We start from the raw sequence: 16,808 nt of genomic DNA, 5'->3' as shown, positions 1-16,808 counted from the left end.
TTCTCGCCCAGAACGGAACCATACCGCCAATCCAAAACTGTATGCTAATTGTCAATCGTATTTGATGATAGTGGTCCTGACAGAACTGAATATTATGGTTGGCTGAATATTAGAAACACAAGCCTCATCTGAAAAGAAAAAGGGAGAGGTGTTGCTGTAATTTATAGTAATATTTTTTTAGTTTCAGGAGTTTCAAGTGTAAGACTTCAGGAGTCAAGTTTCAAGTGTAAGACTGGTTTTCCTGCTAAGACAGAACATGAGATCAAACACCCTGCAATAAAACAATAAAACTCATTTCACAAGTTCACACTTACAAATAAGTCAGATAGAATAAATGGTATGCATATTTGGTGTGCTGTCCGAGGAGAGGGCTCCGGGCTCGGTATTTGGCCCGAACCCAGAGTACTCCCCCCGTATTCCTGGCTGTGGAAGGAGCAAGCCGAGAGTGAGGAGTCGGGTGGTGGAGGGATGCAGAAAAACTGTCAAGGAGTGTAGGTGAGTCGACTGAGTGCATATATATATATATGCTTCCTCTCATGCTGATGGGATAGTCATGATGATTGTTGATGACAAGTTAATTGGATTGATTATTTGTTTAGATACTTTGTTTAGTGAAACATCATTTATCTGGAGAGAAGATCTCAAAGAAAGAGCATAGGACACCGCCTTGCACAAACTTCTCTCCTCGCTTATCTATGCATCCCCCCTCTTCCTACTACACTCCTTTCACCTGGCTCAAGTCACTAAAAAGTTCACTGACAATGTCTATATACCACATATGATGTATATTATGAATATATTGTTTTTTCCCTTTCATGTTTGGTATCATTTTAACACAATTAACGCAGCACCCGTTTTTTCCGTCATCCTTTGACTAAAGTTACATTATATGATCACGCTCTTATTCATCCAAATGCTTTTAAACCAGTGGCTCTTAATCCTGGTCCTGGGGAACCCGCTCTGCACATTTTGTATGTCTCCTTTATCTGAAACACTCAGTTCAGTTCTTGGAGCTCTTGCCTAATGAGCTTATGATCTGAATCTTACTCTATATTTAATTAATGCAGTGAAGACTGTGAAGTGTTTGATAACTTTATTTAATTTCTGTATATATTCTACCCGTTAGGCCTACCTGAAAATCTTAAAGCACTGTTTACAAGGTCACATGGGTCAAAAACAACGAAAACAAAAATGTTTTGTGCATTTTGACTGGGCATTGTGGGTAAGTACAAATCTGAACTGGTCTGACTGGGCCAATAGATTTGTTTTTAAGGACAGGTAAATATGACATTAATGTGAAGATTGTTTTAAGTTCACTTTAATTAAAACTTGTTATATTTTTTAAAGCCTAATAAATGTTAAAATTGATAGCTTTTAATTATACTGTAATGCTGAATGGCTATAATGGCTAAAATTAAGAAGAAAAAATATTAAAAACTCGAATGTTAGGTGTGATTAATCGTGATTAATTACAGAAAAATGTGCTCATGAATGTGGCTTCTAATTTAATTGTGTAATTAAATACCTAACAAATAAAATGTTATATTTGATTGATTCTTTATTCTTCTGAAATATTTTTTTCTAGTAGATTAAAGTGGAGTCTGGTGTTACCACAAATTTTGTGTCCAGGATAGATCAAACTGAAGGCCCATGAATTAATGAAGCATGGCACATCACCTGAGACCATCAACTGTTTGGTTACCCATATTCTTCAAAATATCTTCTTTTGTGTTCAACAGAAGAAAGAAATTCATACGGGTATGGAACAACTTGAGGGTAACTTGAGTAAACGATGATAGAATGTGCAATTTTGGGTGAACTATCCCTTTAAAGGACTGTTTGGCTGCATAAATTGGGTCAACCGGGAACACTTCCTATAACACCCAATGTACTTGTCAGGGCTCACAGAAGGAACAGACTGTATGGTAAGTTAGTAAAGTTTATTTGTGCAGATGGTATTCAGTCGGAGACAACAGGTAAGGATCAAAATGACTTTGAAACATGAGACAGTCTTAGCTGGAATGATAATGTCCTTTTTCTCTCTTGCAGATGGATAGGAAGCAGTAACACCGAAGATGGATGGATAGACGGACTCAGGAGGATCGTGAAGCAGGTAAGAAGCAGGTAGGTTGACGGGGAGTCTGTGAGTCATGGAATGACGATACCAGACAAGTGACTGCAGTGAAGGTGAGTGCTTTATAGTGCATGTGGGTGATGGGACACAGGTGACGGTGATTAGTAATCAGGTGATTGTGAACGGGGGAGTGTCCGACTGGGTGATTGGGAATGAGTGGGCGGCGATGGCGATCGTGACGTGGATGGAATCCTGACAGTACTTGTTACATCTTAAGAAGGATGCTAATATTAGTCTCTCTGTTAATCCAGAGGTTTTCGTATACTGTATATGTCAACTAGACTCTCCCCTGTGAAGGACTCGTCGACCACAAGAACCAGACCAGTCCTCTGCACCAGCCCGTTCTCATCCCAAGGCGTCATATACTGATGCTTTTGCCAATGCGTATACATCCAACGCACATGGCACCCTTTAGCGTCAATATGAGACACAGAAATATATGGGCCAGAAGGCGCCTCCTAGTGGTCTAACCCTAACCCTACCCCAGACCTAAACCTACCCATAACCGAAGCGTGTTATATTGACGATAAAGGGTGCCATGTGCGTTGGATGTATACGCTTTGGCAAAAGCGTCAGTATATGACGCCTTGGGATGAGAATGCGTTGTCTGCACAGACCCTATGACCAGCTTCATCTCCATACTGGCCTGATGAATCCGATCATCAAGCAAAAGCAACTGGGTGAATAATCATACACTGTTCGTTCATTGGCCAGAGGAGAACTGAACCCCCGACTGAGCCTGGGTTCTCCCAAGGTTTTTTTCTCCATTCTGTCACTGATGGAGTTTGGGTTCCTTGCCACCTCACCTTTGGCTTGCTTAGTTGGGAACCCTTAATATTCATGTTGTGTATTCACATCATTTTTAAATGTTGGATGAGAGCTTAACGGAGCTGGACTATGACATCACTGTTTTATGCAGAATTGCTGTAATTGATGATCTTTAAAATGGATCACTGAACTGAAACTATTTTCTTTTAGAGCTGCTGTACAGTCGAAAGGTTATCTTTGATTTTTATTTATTTATTATTAAACGCCAACTGCTGCATTTAGACCCAGATTTTTTTCATTTCAATCATTCGTTCATTCGTTGTGTGAGACTTGCAAAGTACCAAAAGTTATTTATCCATTTTTAACCCTAAGTGTAATGCTAAAGTCCTAAATTATTTCAACCATGCCACAATATGTTTGTAATTCATGTCAGTTGTATAAATTGTCAATTCTGCCAGTGTCGATCAGTTTTATGTACCTTTAAATCACACATTATAATTTAAATGTTAACGGACACCCACCAACACCACATTATTCACACTCAACGTTTTAGTGTGCAATAAATAAAATATGCAAGATAACAAAAATAAAGCAAAAAAAAAAAAGGACTGTCCATGTGGTCAAAAGGACTTTCCAGGCATTCTCATATATATTCATATCAATATTATCTCAATATTAAACCATTTTTAAAAGGGGAAAATGTCACAGCATACTAGGGGACAAAGGAAAACAAAATTTTATAGATGTCTGAAAGAGTTAAATTAGAATTCAAGTGATTCAAACACAACATTATGAAGTTGATATATTTCACAAAGCTTCTGGTGAAATGTCATTAGATGTACATGAACACAAGCACAGTTCTGTGATAGTTCTGTTTCCAGGAGAGGATCTATTTTCTGGCGGTCTAAGAGTCACACAAAAGAAGGGTGTGGGGGAGGGTGGCCGTAGCCTGTGACGCGCTGGACTGGAAGAGTGAGCCCCCGGGTGGAGGTGCTCAGGCTGGAGGTAAGAAAGGCTGCAGTCTCATTATAGGTCCAGCATTATAAATGTGAGCTGGAGCTGCAGCTAGAGCGCATGCTCTGTGAGTGATAATTGCACAGCACAGCGACTGTGTGGAGAGATAAAAGTGCCTTGAGCTACTCTTCTACTCTTCCTGTAATCCCTCATTCAAACAGGCCGTAGCATGAGACCACACACGTATACTGGCACTCAGACTATATAACCTGTCATTGGCACTGGACTCCCGCATTAAGTTACTATCTAAAGTCTATAAGGGAGGGACAAATCTACATTTCATTAGAGTAAAATTTATCTTTTCACTGAAACCAATACCTTTGAAAAAAACTGAATTCAGCTGTGAACACTACACTCTGGGTTGTTAAATTTAATCCAACGGTTGGGTTTGTCCATGTAGAAGCATCAGGCCATTAAGCATTGCTTTGACTTTTACCATCAACAAGCAGTATCAACAAGCAGTCCATTAATTCCTCTTTGAAAGCATTTTATTTTTCTTCTTTGTTTTGTACGGCACACACACATCAGCACATTTATACTGCCGTTGGAAACTGGTTCGCTCCCCCCGGTGCCATTTCCTGTTATTAGTTAAATATGTCACCGCAGGGGGGCGCCTATATTACAATTCAAATAGAAATAAGCCAATATATACATAAAATATAAAAGTAAGTAATACAAAAAAAAATATACAAATAAATGGATATTATTCATAATTATTTTATAAATAACTCATTCAGGGCAAAAATTCAAAATTCAAAAATACAAATGAAACATTAAAGTGGCCATAACAGTCCATATTTTTGACCCAAACGAGTGTTGAATTTAAGTTAGATTTTATTCCATGTTTTGAGTAAAGACTACCTATAAGTAATGACACAATAAAAGAAATTAGTTAATGTATACCCAACTTTTCTCAATACATTACAAAACTTATGTAACATTAACTCTTGATTGTTGTTATACATTTAAAAATGGAAAAACATGCTCAAAATAAGCGACTTCTGGTTTTGGGGTGTGGGGCATACGCACATCCCGCAGTCTGCATAGGGCACCCCAATATATACTGTACAACGCTTTGAAAGGGATTTTGTTCCAGTTTTATTTTATGTTCTGCCAACTGTTTCTAGTCCCTTTAACAAAAAAACTCCCTCGTCATCTCATCACAGCATAAAAGCACTGCATTAATTTCAACATTTACTCTCTCAAGAAAAGCATGCCAGTGTTGCACATGCACACACACACACATGTAAATCACAAGCCTGTGTTGCACATGCACACACACATGTAAATCCCAAGCCTGTGTTGCACATGCACACACACACACATGTAAATCACAAGCCTGTGTTGGTATCGCAGTGTTGATTCATGTAGTCCCAATGCAAATGGATATATTAAACTTCTGTTTTAACAAAGTTAAATTGTGCATTTTAAAAGTAAAATTATAGCAAATGTAGTCATTTTTTGTAAAGTCTTATCTATTTAACTTGTACTTTACACAATATAATTACATTCTCATTTCAAACATAAATGTATTAAGTTGAGTAAGCGTTTCGCAGCCTTTTTCAGAATCACTAAACATGATTAGTAATGTTCTTCATCAACAATCTGCTGGGTCAAATGTTGATCATTTGACACAAACACACACACACAAACAAACTTATATTTTCTTCGCATTTCTCCTCTTCTCTTGCTTGCTTTATAATCTAGTTGCCTAATAAATCTGGTATTGTATATTATCAATGTACAATATTATCTTCTTTGGTAAGTCACTTTGGATAAAACCATCTATATTATTTATCAAATTTAACAAATGAATAAAAGTTAATGAGTATGTGTGAGGACATAAACAGATAGTGTTTTGATGTTGGTGTTTAGGCCATTAAAAAAAAAAACTCCCAAAAATGATTTATTATTAATTCAAAAACAGAAATATCTAATGCTAAGAGAGGGTAAAACATGTGTGCATGTGTATTTTCCTCATGTATTCTGCTGTCTTAGGTCGTCTCTTTCCTTTCATTTGAGTGCGAGAGGAAATTGCGGTGTTCATCTGTGCTCTGCTACTATATGGTTTCTATGGAAACCTCTCCAAAATGATGTGCTCTGAATGAGATGTGCTGGTGATTACAGTCTAGGAAGGAAGGCTGATGTTTCTGTTAGTCATCGCCTGTAAAGGGAAGTGTGCAGTGCTCTAATAAAATGCTTCCGGTCTTCATACCATGGTTCCCTTTCAGTCAGTCACATTCGACGTTACGTCGGAATGACTGACGTAATGGGATATCGCCTGAGAGCCCAATCACCTTCGAGTGTAAACTAATCGAGCCAATGCACATTGGTGTGCGAGATTTGCATCTGGGTATAAATACGGAAGCGGATGCATCACAGCTTCAGCTTTACCCTTTGGAGCCGAGCGGTTCGTTTGTTCCTGCTCTATCTAGTCACCTGAAATAAGGGTGAAGATTTTGAGTGTCTGCACAGCTCTTGGGAAAGAGGACTTTGGCTTACAAGAACCAACCAATCAGCTTTTGATCCTTTCCATGACAACTTTGAAAGTTCAGCCAAGATGGAAGAACAGCTGATCGTAACGGTACAGGGATACTACGGCAATATAACCGGTAGCATTGATGGCCTACATAAATGTAACCTCAATAAATGGAATGGAATGAATGATCCCTGGCATGAATGTAAATTCCCATGATAAACCTCTGGGATTTTGGAGCACCAACTTGTAAAAGTGCATAACAGTAGGTCAACACAACATAACTACAGTGCATTCTTTAATTCCCTGTCTTATTCTGCCCTCTAGTGGCATATCGAAATTAATACAAACCACAACATAAAGAGACGGACAGTGTTATTAACAGACCAAACACAGTAAAAATCATACTAATAAAGTATACTATGTACAAAAAAATCTGATGAGCCCAGAATATAAACTCAACGCGTTTAATTACACGTTAAGCACTGCCGAATACACTCAAATGAGATCGACTCAGAAAAGACGTCAATAAATGCACGTGTGTCTACATCATCTTTGTTGCATGTGCAAATTATGATCACTAATACAAAATAAAACATTTTATTCACAAAAATGTCTCTATTTGTACAAATTGCTGCAGATTTGTTGAATTCTTAATATCTCGAAATAACGAGATAAGCTTTCTTTTTTTCTTTTTCACCATGCGGTTCAGGGCTTCCGTAATATACAGTAATCAACATTTGAAGTGGATCAAAAAAAAAAAGAAGACAAGAACGGGCATTGTTCAAAATTCATGTATAACTTTGATGTAAGGTTTTGATCCACTTCAAATGGTGACTACTGTATATATATATATACACTCACCGGCCACTTTATTAGGTACCCCATGCTAGTATGGGGTTGGACCCCCTTTTGCCTTCAGAACTGCCTCAATTCTTCGTGGCATAGATTCAACAAGGTGCTGGAAGCATTCCTCAGGGAGTTTGGTCCATATTGACATGATGGCATCACACAGTTGCCGCAGATTTGTCGGCTGCACATCCATGATGCGAATCTCCCGTTCCACCACATCCCAAAGATGCTCTATTGGGTTGAGATCTGGTGACTGTGGAGGCCATTTTAGTACAGTGAACTCATTGTCATGTTCAAGAAACCAATTTGAAATGATTAGAGCTTTGTGACATGGTGGAAGTAGCCATCAGAGGATGGGTACATGGTGGCCATAAAGGGATGGACATGGTCAGAAACAATGCTCAGGTAGGCCGTGGCATTTAAACGATGCCCAATTGGCACTAAGGGGCCTAAAGTGTGCCAGGAAAACATCCCCCACACCATTACACCACCACCACCAGCCTGCACAGTGGTAACAAGGCATGATGGTTCCATGTTCTCATTCTGTTTACGCCAAATTCTGACTCTAACATCTGAATGTCTCAACAGAAATCGAGACTCATCAGACCAGGCAACATTTTTCCAGTCTTCAACTGTTCAATTTTGGTGAGCTCTTGCAAATTGTAGCCTCTTTTTCCTATTTGTAGTGGAGATGAGTGGTACCCGGTGGAGTCTTCTGCTGTTGTAGCCCATCCGCCTCAAGGTTGTGCGTGTTGTGGCTTCACAAATGCTTTGCTGCAGACCTCGGTTGTAACGAGTGGTTATTTCAGTCACTGTTGCCCTTCTATCAGCTCGAACCAGTCTGGCCATTCTCCTCTGACCTCTGGCATCAACAAGGCATTTCCGCCCACAGAACTGCCGCTCACTGGATGTTTTTTCTTTTTCGGACCATTCTCTGTAAACCCTAGAGATGGTTGTGCGTGAAAATCCCAGTAGATTAGCAGTTTCTGAAATACTCAGACCAGCCCTTCTGGCACCAACAATCATGCCACGTTCAAAGTCACTCAAATCACCTTTCTTCCCCATACTGATGCTCGGTTTGAACTGCAGGAGATTGTCTTGACCATGTCTACATGCCTAAATGCACTGAGTTGCCGCCATGTGATTGGCTGCTTAGAAATTAAGTGTTAACGAGCAGTTGGACAGGTGTACCTAATAAAGTGGCCGGTGAGTGTATATATATATATATATATATATATATATATATATATATATATATATAAAACAAAGCATGATGTCTATGTAACTGGTCTTTTTGCTGTTTTCATGTCACCTTTTAAAGAACTGGGGCTGGAAGGCAAGGTTAACCACATAATAAAAATGAATAAATAATAGATTTAATACAGATGAACAAATGATAAAGCCTGGTTTGCCAAATATTAGTTCCCTAATCCCTAGCATTTACAACGAGTAAGGGGAAATTCTTAGGGAGCTAGCTTGAAGCCAATGGGGCGGTCTGTAAGAACAGGTCCAGTCTAGTCAACTCAGGTATGGAAGCCTTTATTTCACATCCAAGCAGGTATTGTATGTGTCTGTATGCATGTATGTGTGTGTGCATGCGTGTGGTTATTACACCATCCTTCCCTTGATCCCTCAGAGCTCAGTTTGTTCTGACCTGGCTTCAGGAGGTAGGTCACAGATGACCTGAGGATCATTAAGTCAAGTCAAGTCACCTTTATTTATATAGCGCTTTTTACAATACAGATTGTATCAAAGCAGCTTCACAGTGATAATATGAAAATAATACAACAAAGTTTGTTTCTAGAAGAAAATTGCGTCATCGTCCACCTTAAGTAAGGCAGATCAATAATATAATAATAATAATATAGTTGAATTTTAAATGTCCCCAACTAAGCAAGCCAAAAGCCAAGGCCACAGTGGAGAGGAACCAAAACTCCATCAGTGACAGAATGAAGAAAAAAACCTTGGGAGAACCCAGGCTCAGTCGGGGGCCAGTTCTCCTCTGGCCAACGAGCGAACAGTGTATGATTATGATCCAGGCAGCATTACAGGTCAGAAGTCAGATTGGATCAGAACATTCACAATATTAATCCATTTCCATCTGGTTGGAAGTCGGAGTCATCACGCCGAGTCATTACTGGCCCATTGTCTAATTTCGAAGCCACCAGAGGAGAGCGTAGTGCGCAGGCTGTAAAGGAGATCTCTGGCTCCCTATGGGTAGGGGAGACTCTGTAAACAGTTATCCACATAGAAGTTATTGTGTATGGAATGGTGAATGCACACATCTGCCTGAGAATCTTGATGATCCTCTGGAGGATGTAAATGGCAAAGCGAGGGCTTGAGGTGGTGCCAAAGGGGAGAACTTGCCATTCATACACAGTTGGAGGAACTTCGCAGTCCAGGTCACGCCAGAGGAATCGCAGGAGAGGTTTATCCTGGGGTACTAGGTGCACCTGGTGAAACATTGATTTAATGTCTCCACTGATTGCAGTCTTGTGCTGCCTAAAACGGAGCAGAACTCCAAGGAGGGAAGGCCCGAGGATTGGTCCAGGAAGTAGGCTAACTGTGAACTGTGCATTGCCTCTTGATCTTGTTTGGAACGAACCACAGCTTTCATGCTTCTCTGAGGTAATGCATCCAGCTTCCACAGTTTCTGTACATTATGGTGGATGTCTTCAGGTGGGCATTTAAAGAATATATAGTGAGAACAATTAGAGGGAAATCTAGAGAGATCTCTTGCAGGACCCTGCTATGTCCAGCCGAGCTAGGTCTTGATTGCTACAGGGGCTCCAGGAGGGCCTAATTTCACAGGTTGTGTTGGGATAAGATGTGTATGATCAGCCCCTAGAAGGAGAAGGGCTCTTACTTTATTAAGCTGTTTGAGAGGGAGCTGACAGAGGTGTGAGTAGCGCCACTAGAGAAATTTCACAGGGTGAGAATGTTTTGATGGATTACTGGTCAGCAGTGAATGCTTGACTGATGACATAGGACTTATTAGGATGAGCTTTAGGAATATGGGTGAAGGATACAGAAGCTCCATTAACCCTCAGGTGCTCTTCGGTCATTTCTGACCGAAAATTTTTCTGTTTTAAATTTTTTTAAATCACAGCTTCATCGGAATGTTACGAAACTTGGTGACTTTTATTGCATTGGGTATGTGAACACACAAAAAAAATTGAGGTCATGATCCGAGCAGGCTAAGTGGTCGTAAAAAAAATAGTCACACTTGTGCTCTTCGGTCAAAAATGACCGACCATAGGAAATGAATGGGAAATTGACAAAAACACAAAAACTTTAAGAATGTTTGTGTGTACAATCTACAAACCGGCCATGATGCAGAAAAAAAGTGCTCAGCATTGAAGGGGTGACACTCTAAAACATCAAGAGTGCAAAACAGACATACCCACCCACACACACATACACACTTTTATACACAAAAACGCCAATAAATTGTGATTAAAGAAATCTGTTTTGAATATTTAAAAATCACAGCTTCATCAGAAAATTACGAAACTTGGTGACTTTTATGGCAATAGGTATGTGAACACAAAAAAAATTGAGGTCATGATTCGAGCAGTTTAAGTGGTCATTAAAAAATGAGTCACACTTTTGCTCTTCTGTCAAACATGACCGACCATAGGAAATGAATGGGAAATTGACAAAAACACAAACATTCTGAGAATTTTTGTGTGTGCAATCTACAAATTGGCCACGATGCAGAAAAAAAGTGCTCAACAATGAAGGGGTGACACTCTAAAACACCAAGAGTGCAAAACAGACACACTCACCCACACACACACACAAACACACTTTTTATACACATACACACCAATGAATTGACCGACCATAGGAAATGCAACATGACATCATGACTTTGCGTAAACATACACGCCACTTTCAATTCAAGTGGCGTGTTATCTATACGCATTTTGAGCTATCCGCGTGTATGTCCACGCCGAAATCTTTTGCGTGTATGTCTACGCCATTAAACGTCCGAGTGATTCCGCGTGTATGTGTACGCCGTTAAATGTCCGAGCGAAACGAAGCAAAATCTATATCTACATCTGTGGAGCGATATTTCTTTTCCTAGGATGGTAGGAGAAGACTCATAAATGGTATTAACCCCAGTGACGGGTAGGTTTAGGGACGGGGTTGGGGTAGGTCATATAATTATATATACATAATACAGTAATATAACGTTAAGTCAAAGGCGTTGATAAACACGCTGAAAAGCGATTATGCGTGTTGATAGCACGCCAAAAATGGAAATACGAATTGGCATGTCATACATACGCCATTTCATGAGATCAGTCTGGGAAATGAATGGGAAATTGACAAACACAAATTCTCTACAAATCGGCCACAATGCAGAAAAAAACATCAATAGTGAAAAACATAACATAATTAATAATTATAATTAATATATATATAATATATAATATAATAATTAATATAATATTTAAAAATAATAAATTAATATGATTTAAAATAATAATAATAATAATAATAATATAAATAATAATAAGCTGTGAAAAACCATTACAGTTTTTTTTATATTTTTTTTATTGAATTGTAATGTTACCTGTAACAAAATGCTTTCTCTGTATTCAGGTTTGACTGTAGTAATAATGCAAAAACGTGTACACTTCACATCAAATTAATTTTAAAAAAAACACATTCAAATCCACATCTTAAAAGTAAGTAATTTTGTCCAAAAACTATTAGAGAATTCACAAGCCTCTCCATAGAGAGCTATACAGGCATCTAGTGGTTACACTATGAAACGACATGTTTTATTTTAATTTCTCTCAACAGATGGCGCTAATCTGACTTCAAAAATTGGATTTAAAAGGCCAGGTCTCTATATTAATCTGAAATACTGCAATAACTGAAGAAATATTTTTATAAATTAGGAAAAAAAAAATTGTATTGTTTTCAATGGCAAAAATGGACCATAAATATTGCATAAATATTAATAAGTAACATCAAATTGTCTCAAAATACCAAATTAAAAAGAAAAAATATTATTGAACAAAACTAAATTGCATTGGATTTACTGGGATGGAGGAAGTTTCATTTTTAGGTGTCCGGTCACTTCTGACCGGGAAGATAACAAGTGTGACTCCGAAACGAAGAGCACCTGAGGGTTAAGAGTCTGAACATCCTGTCTCACAGTTCTCAGCTTTAGACTCTCAGGTTTTCCTTTTAACTGAAGTGTTTGGGCAGCAGGGTGAAGGAGGATTGATCTTTCAGACCCATCATCCAGTGTGGCATAAGTGTCCAAGGATCTGTTTCCATTGCGCAGGGTCACTTCAACTACCTTCAGTAGTACTTTATTGCAATCACTGGGGTGGTCAAGATATAGATTTTGCACTTGCCTCTGGTTAATGTTGCATAGATGTGTAGGTGTTTCCCGTTACACTGGCTGAAGCATCCCTTTGGGTTGCAGAGTGATCTTGTGCACATTGCCAACAACGTCTCTGCTCCTTGATCCAGTCAGTTCTCCGGTCTTTGGTGAGCTGGAGGAAATCACCACATTTACTGACATGATGTTCGGTGGAATTACAGAAGGCACACACTAGACAGCGTTCAGCTAAGGTGTTAGGAGGCTGACTAACTTTAGGTCATTTGAGAGGAAGTTTTAGTACAATGGAGTATTAAGTACCTCTTAATGGGTGAGGAGGTGGAGGCCTCTGACAGATAGGCTGAGATGTTCTTTCTCTCCTGGGCTGGCAGCAGGTTTCTTGTTGTAGCCAGTTGGAAAAATCTAGGATGTTATTTGGAGGGGGACCTGGTCTCAAACTCATACATCTCTTTAACTGGCAGAACTGTACATGGGCAAGCTTCTCTAGAAGCCGTTCAACATGTGAACCACAAATATGCTCAGAGTAGGGGTGGAACGGTACATGTATTCGTACCGAACCGAAACGGTACGGGCGTCACGGTTCGGTGCACGAATTTACACGGAGAATACACGGTATAAAAATAAATAAAACTCGCGTGAAAATTTATTAATGTAATGCGGAACTACTGTTAGATACGCGGGTTCTTTAGGGACACATAATCTGTACCATCGGCTTTGCTCTGAACGCGCGTTCACTTCAAACGTTGGCTTTATACGCGCGTCCTATTCGCTTTGGACTAGCGTCGAACTAGACGCGATAGACGCGAATTTAACGCTCTATTCGCGTTTGGTGTGACCGCATAATGAACAGGCTGCGATGTCAAGATTGCAATGCTGGAGTGTGTGTGTTTGTGTGTGAGAAAGAGAGGCGCGGCCGCGATTGAACAGTGGAAACATAAAAAACATACTCCGTCATTTTTTTCATACAGATCATTAAACCTGCAAAGTGTTTACTTATATTTGTGTACACTCGCAATAAAACACAACATTGTGCTTTTGTCACACTGTAAACTCTTGTCAAACTGTAACCTACAACTGTCACCCAACCAAAATATCTCTCTCTCTCTCTCTCTCTCTCTCTCTCTCTCTCTCTCTCTCTCTCTCTCTCTCTCTCTCTCTCTCTCTCTCTCTCTCTCTCTCTCTCTCAAAAGCAAACATATTTATCCAACTCCATTTCAAAACAGTCTGTGGGTCCCATCTTTTAGACATTCATCATATCGCATTGGTTTTCATTTCTTGTCCTCGGAGCACTAATCTTACACATTCTACATTGATTAAAAAAGAAAATCGAATGCGTTTTTAATGGTAATATTATTTTATACAGAAATCAATTATTTATAATTCAGATGAGAATAATGTTACATTGTTAATTAATAATGTTAATTAAAATTAAGGAAAACAAATATATTTATCTGAAATATAGCAAATTAATTTTAAATTAATTCAGGTACAATTACCAAACATATCGCAAGGTCTTTTTGTCTTTTTATGAATTTAATTAATAAACGAATTATATAAAACTATTGTCAGTGCACTACAACTAAACTGGTTCTATGCCTTTATTAATAAAACTTATTTAAAAAATACAATGCCTTCTGCATTTTTGTTTTGCTTTTCCCTCCATTGTACCGAAATCGTACCGAACCGTGATGTCTGAACCGAGGTATGAACCGAACCGTGACTTCTGTGTACCGTTCCACCCCTAGCTCAGAGAGACCTTCAGGGCCCATGGATGGAGGCCCACTAATGCCTGCACTCGGAGGGAAAATTGGTCTAAGCCTCTACCATCACCTGTGAATAACAGGCATCTCCATTATGGTTCTGAGCTCCTTCAAAGCAAGCTGTCTATGCAGTGTATGGCAGTGAATAAGCTGGTCTACCTTTAGATGATCCAACAGGATGTGGTATTTATATTGCTCAGATTCTCTTGGATCTAACAAGTTGGATAGGGCCATCTTTAGCATCATGTACTGGCTTTCATCCTCCCTCGTGAGATCAGGGAAAGGAGGATCTTCTACCCTCATATAGTTTAACTGCAGGAGGCCAATAGGAGGAACTAGCTGGCTTAGAGGGGCAGCCGAGGTCAGATGGTGGGGTTGCACATTGAAAGGCTGGTATGCTGGCTGGACAGAATAGGACAAAACACCAGGCAAAGGTTGATTTGGCAGTGTATAAGCTGGGTGCATGGGGTTATACATGGCTGGTACTTGAGATATGGCAGGAAACGGACCACAGCCAGGAAAATGCATGAGCTGCAAGGACTGCGGCATAGGTTGAGTAAGAGGGGCACGGCTTACAGGAGGAGGAGATGGAAGCTGGTGCTGAGGTCGAAGAGGAGGGGGCCTATGGTCCTCTGTAGTCTGACGGGCTTGTGGTGATACTGCTGGTTAAAGGTTAAGATTATCAGGGCAAGAGGATGGTAAGCAAGACCGTGAGGAGTTGAGTGCTGCTCCTAAGCATGCACTGCTGGATTAATCTACCCTGATTTCTTAATTCTTCTACCAATTGCTGTAGGAATGCAGTCTGAGTATCAGGAATGGGAGCTATTGAAGAGATATGTGGGTGTTCAACATCAGGGATTGTTGCACTCTCTCACATAGGACAGGTGAATAAAAGTGCAGAATGTCCTCCTGAATGTCTCCCTTCGTGGGCAGTTCCAACTCCTCTGGCTCTCCGTCAGACTCATCCTCTTTCCAGGGTTGATAATGAGGACCAGTACCTGAAATATCTGCAGTATGAAACAGTTGTTCTGGTGCTTCTGCTGTAGGTTGTGACCACTGATGATATTGCAGGATGAAGTCATCATAACGTGCGGGGAGCTGGGCTTGGGGGCATGGGGGCTCATGCTGAGACAATGAGGGCAGGGAGTGACTAGACATATCCACTGATCATCAATGAGCTCCGGCTCGAAGGACCATGAAAAGGAGTAAGGGGGAATGCTTTGGTAGCTTGAAGCCCATGGGGCTGTCAGTAAGAACAGGTCCAGTCTAGTCATCTCAGGTATGGAAGTCTTTATTTCACATCCAAGCAGGTATTGGATGTGTCTGTATGTGTGTGAGAAATACAGAGTTTTAGTTTACAATAAACAATGCCAAATCAGATACAAGGTAACTGCCAATGTTACATTGAATTCACAGGAAATAATGTCATTTAAACAATACATGAGGCCATCTACTCATCAAATACACATTTAAATAACTAAAGCACATGCCTAAGTACGAAATATAGCAAGCATGAAAATAAACACATTACATGGTCAATTACGCACACGCAGGAAAAAACAGAAAGGAGTAAAAACTCAGTCCTCTGCATAGTAGCTACATTGTACAGTACCACGTGCAACAGAAGGAAGAAGTGGTGGGCACAGGTGCAGCTAATAAAGCCTGATAAAGTCCTAATTGGCTTGATCAGGTGGGTGGAACTAGAGGTTAACAGGGAAATGAACAGGCTACGAGGGGTGTGACTCTTGCTTTGCACCCTGCAGCTTTGGGACACAAAAACTTCTCAACAATCACAGATTATGTCCAATGATATCTCAGATCAATATTTTAGTCTCATGCAGGCTCCATTTAGCCAAGACTGCAAAACAAAGAGGTATGTCGCATTTTGTGGAAGGAAAGTGTTATTGCATACAGAAATACCTCTTAGAAGAGAATAAACACAATTCCTCAAGGCACAGATCCTCAGCAAATACCACAAGAACCAGACAAGTTCTCCGCACAGACCCTATGACCAGCTTCATCTCCATACTGGCGTGATGAATCCGATTTTCAAGCAAAATTAAACTGAGGTACCGAACCCGAGACTACCTAAAGGAGGTGGTCTGAGTTCTGTTGCACTCGAACTGTGCCGCGATTTGCGTGAATGTGAAAGCAACATGGATTCGGGTGCGCACTTGTTCAGGAAGTAAAGTAACCTGTGCATACATTTTGGATGATTACGATGTATTTAGTGTTGATGATTTTACTTGGATACGAGCAAGAATGAGCCTGCAATGTATTCGCACATAACGAGTGCAATGAGGGCAGCAAATGAATGGCAATCCAGTGTCTCCTCAAAAGAGTCCTCAGAAGAAAGCTGCCTTCATGCGACACACAGTAAACCCAAGTGTAATTTACTCAGCTGTTTATTTAAATTAATCAAAAACAATATATTGACCC

At 39.9% G+C, this 16,808-nt stretch overlaps 1 protein-coding gene and 1 long non-coding RNA gene across 2 annotated transcripts in view; one reads left to right on the top strand and one right to left on the bottom strand.

The window, feature by feature from the left end:
* Nucleotides 1-2,468: 2,468 nt before the first annotated feature.
* Nucleotides 2,469-16,808, bottom strand: part of LOC130079547 (uncharacterized) — a 36,048-nt gene continuing 21,708 nt past the window's right edge. The window contains exon 2 of the long non-coding RNA XR_008806474.1: nt 2,469-2,606. This is a non-coding gene — a long non-coding RNA (uncharacterized LOC130079547). The remainder of the gene's footprint in view (nt 2,607-16,808) is intronic.
* Nucleotides 3,805-16,808, top strand: part of tnnc1a (troponin C type 1a (slow)) — a 49,144-nt gene continuing 36,140 nt past the window's right edge. The window contains exon 1 of the mRNA XM_056244845.1: nt 3,805-3,907. The gene's annotated coding sequence lies outside the window, so the exon portion shown is untranslated. The remainder of the gene's footprint in view (nt 3,908-16,808) is intronic.

This window comes from Rhinichthys klamathensis, unplaced genomic scaffold, assembly GCF_029890125.1.
Source record: "Rhinichthys klamathensis goyatoka isolate OS25496 unplaced genomic scaffold, OSU_Roscu_1.1 h1tg001124l_1, whole genome shotgun sequence".
NCBI classification, from domain to species: domain Eukaryota; kingdom Metazoa; phylum Chordata; class Actinopteri; order Cypriniformes; family Leuciscidae; genus Rhinichthys; species Rhinichthys klamathensis.
The sequence above is the reverse complement of the archived record's forward strand: the minus strand, read 5'-3'. Positions and strand labels throughout refer to the sequence as shown.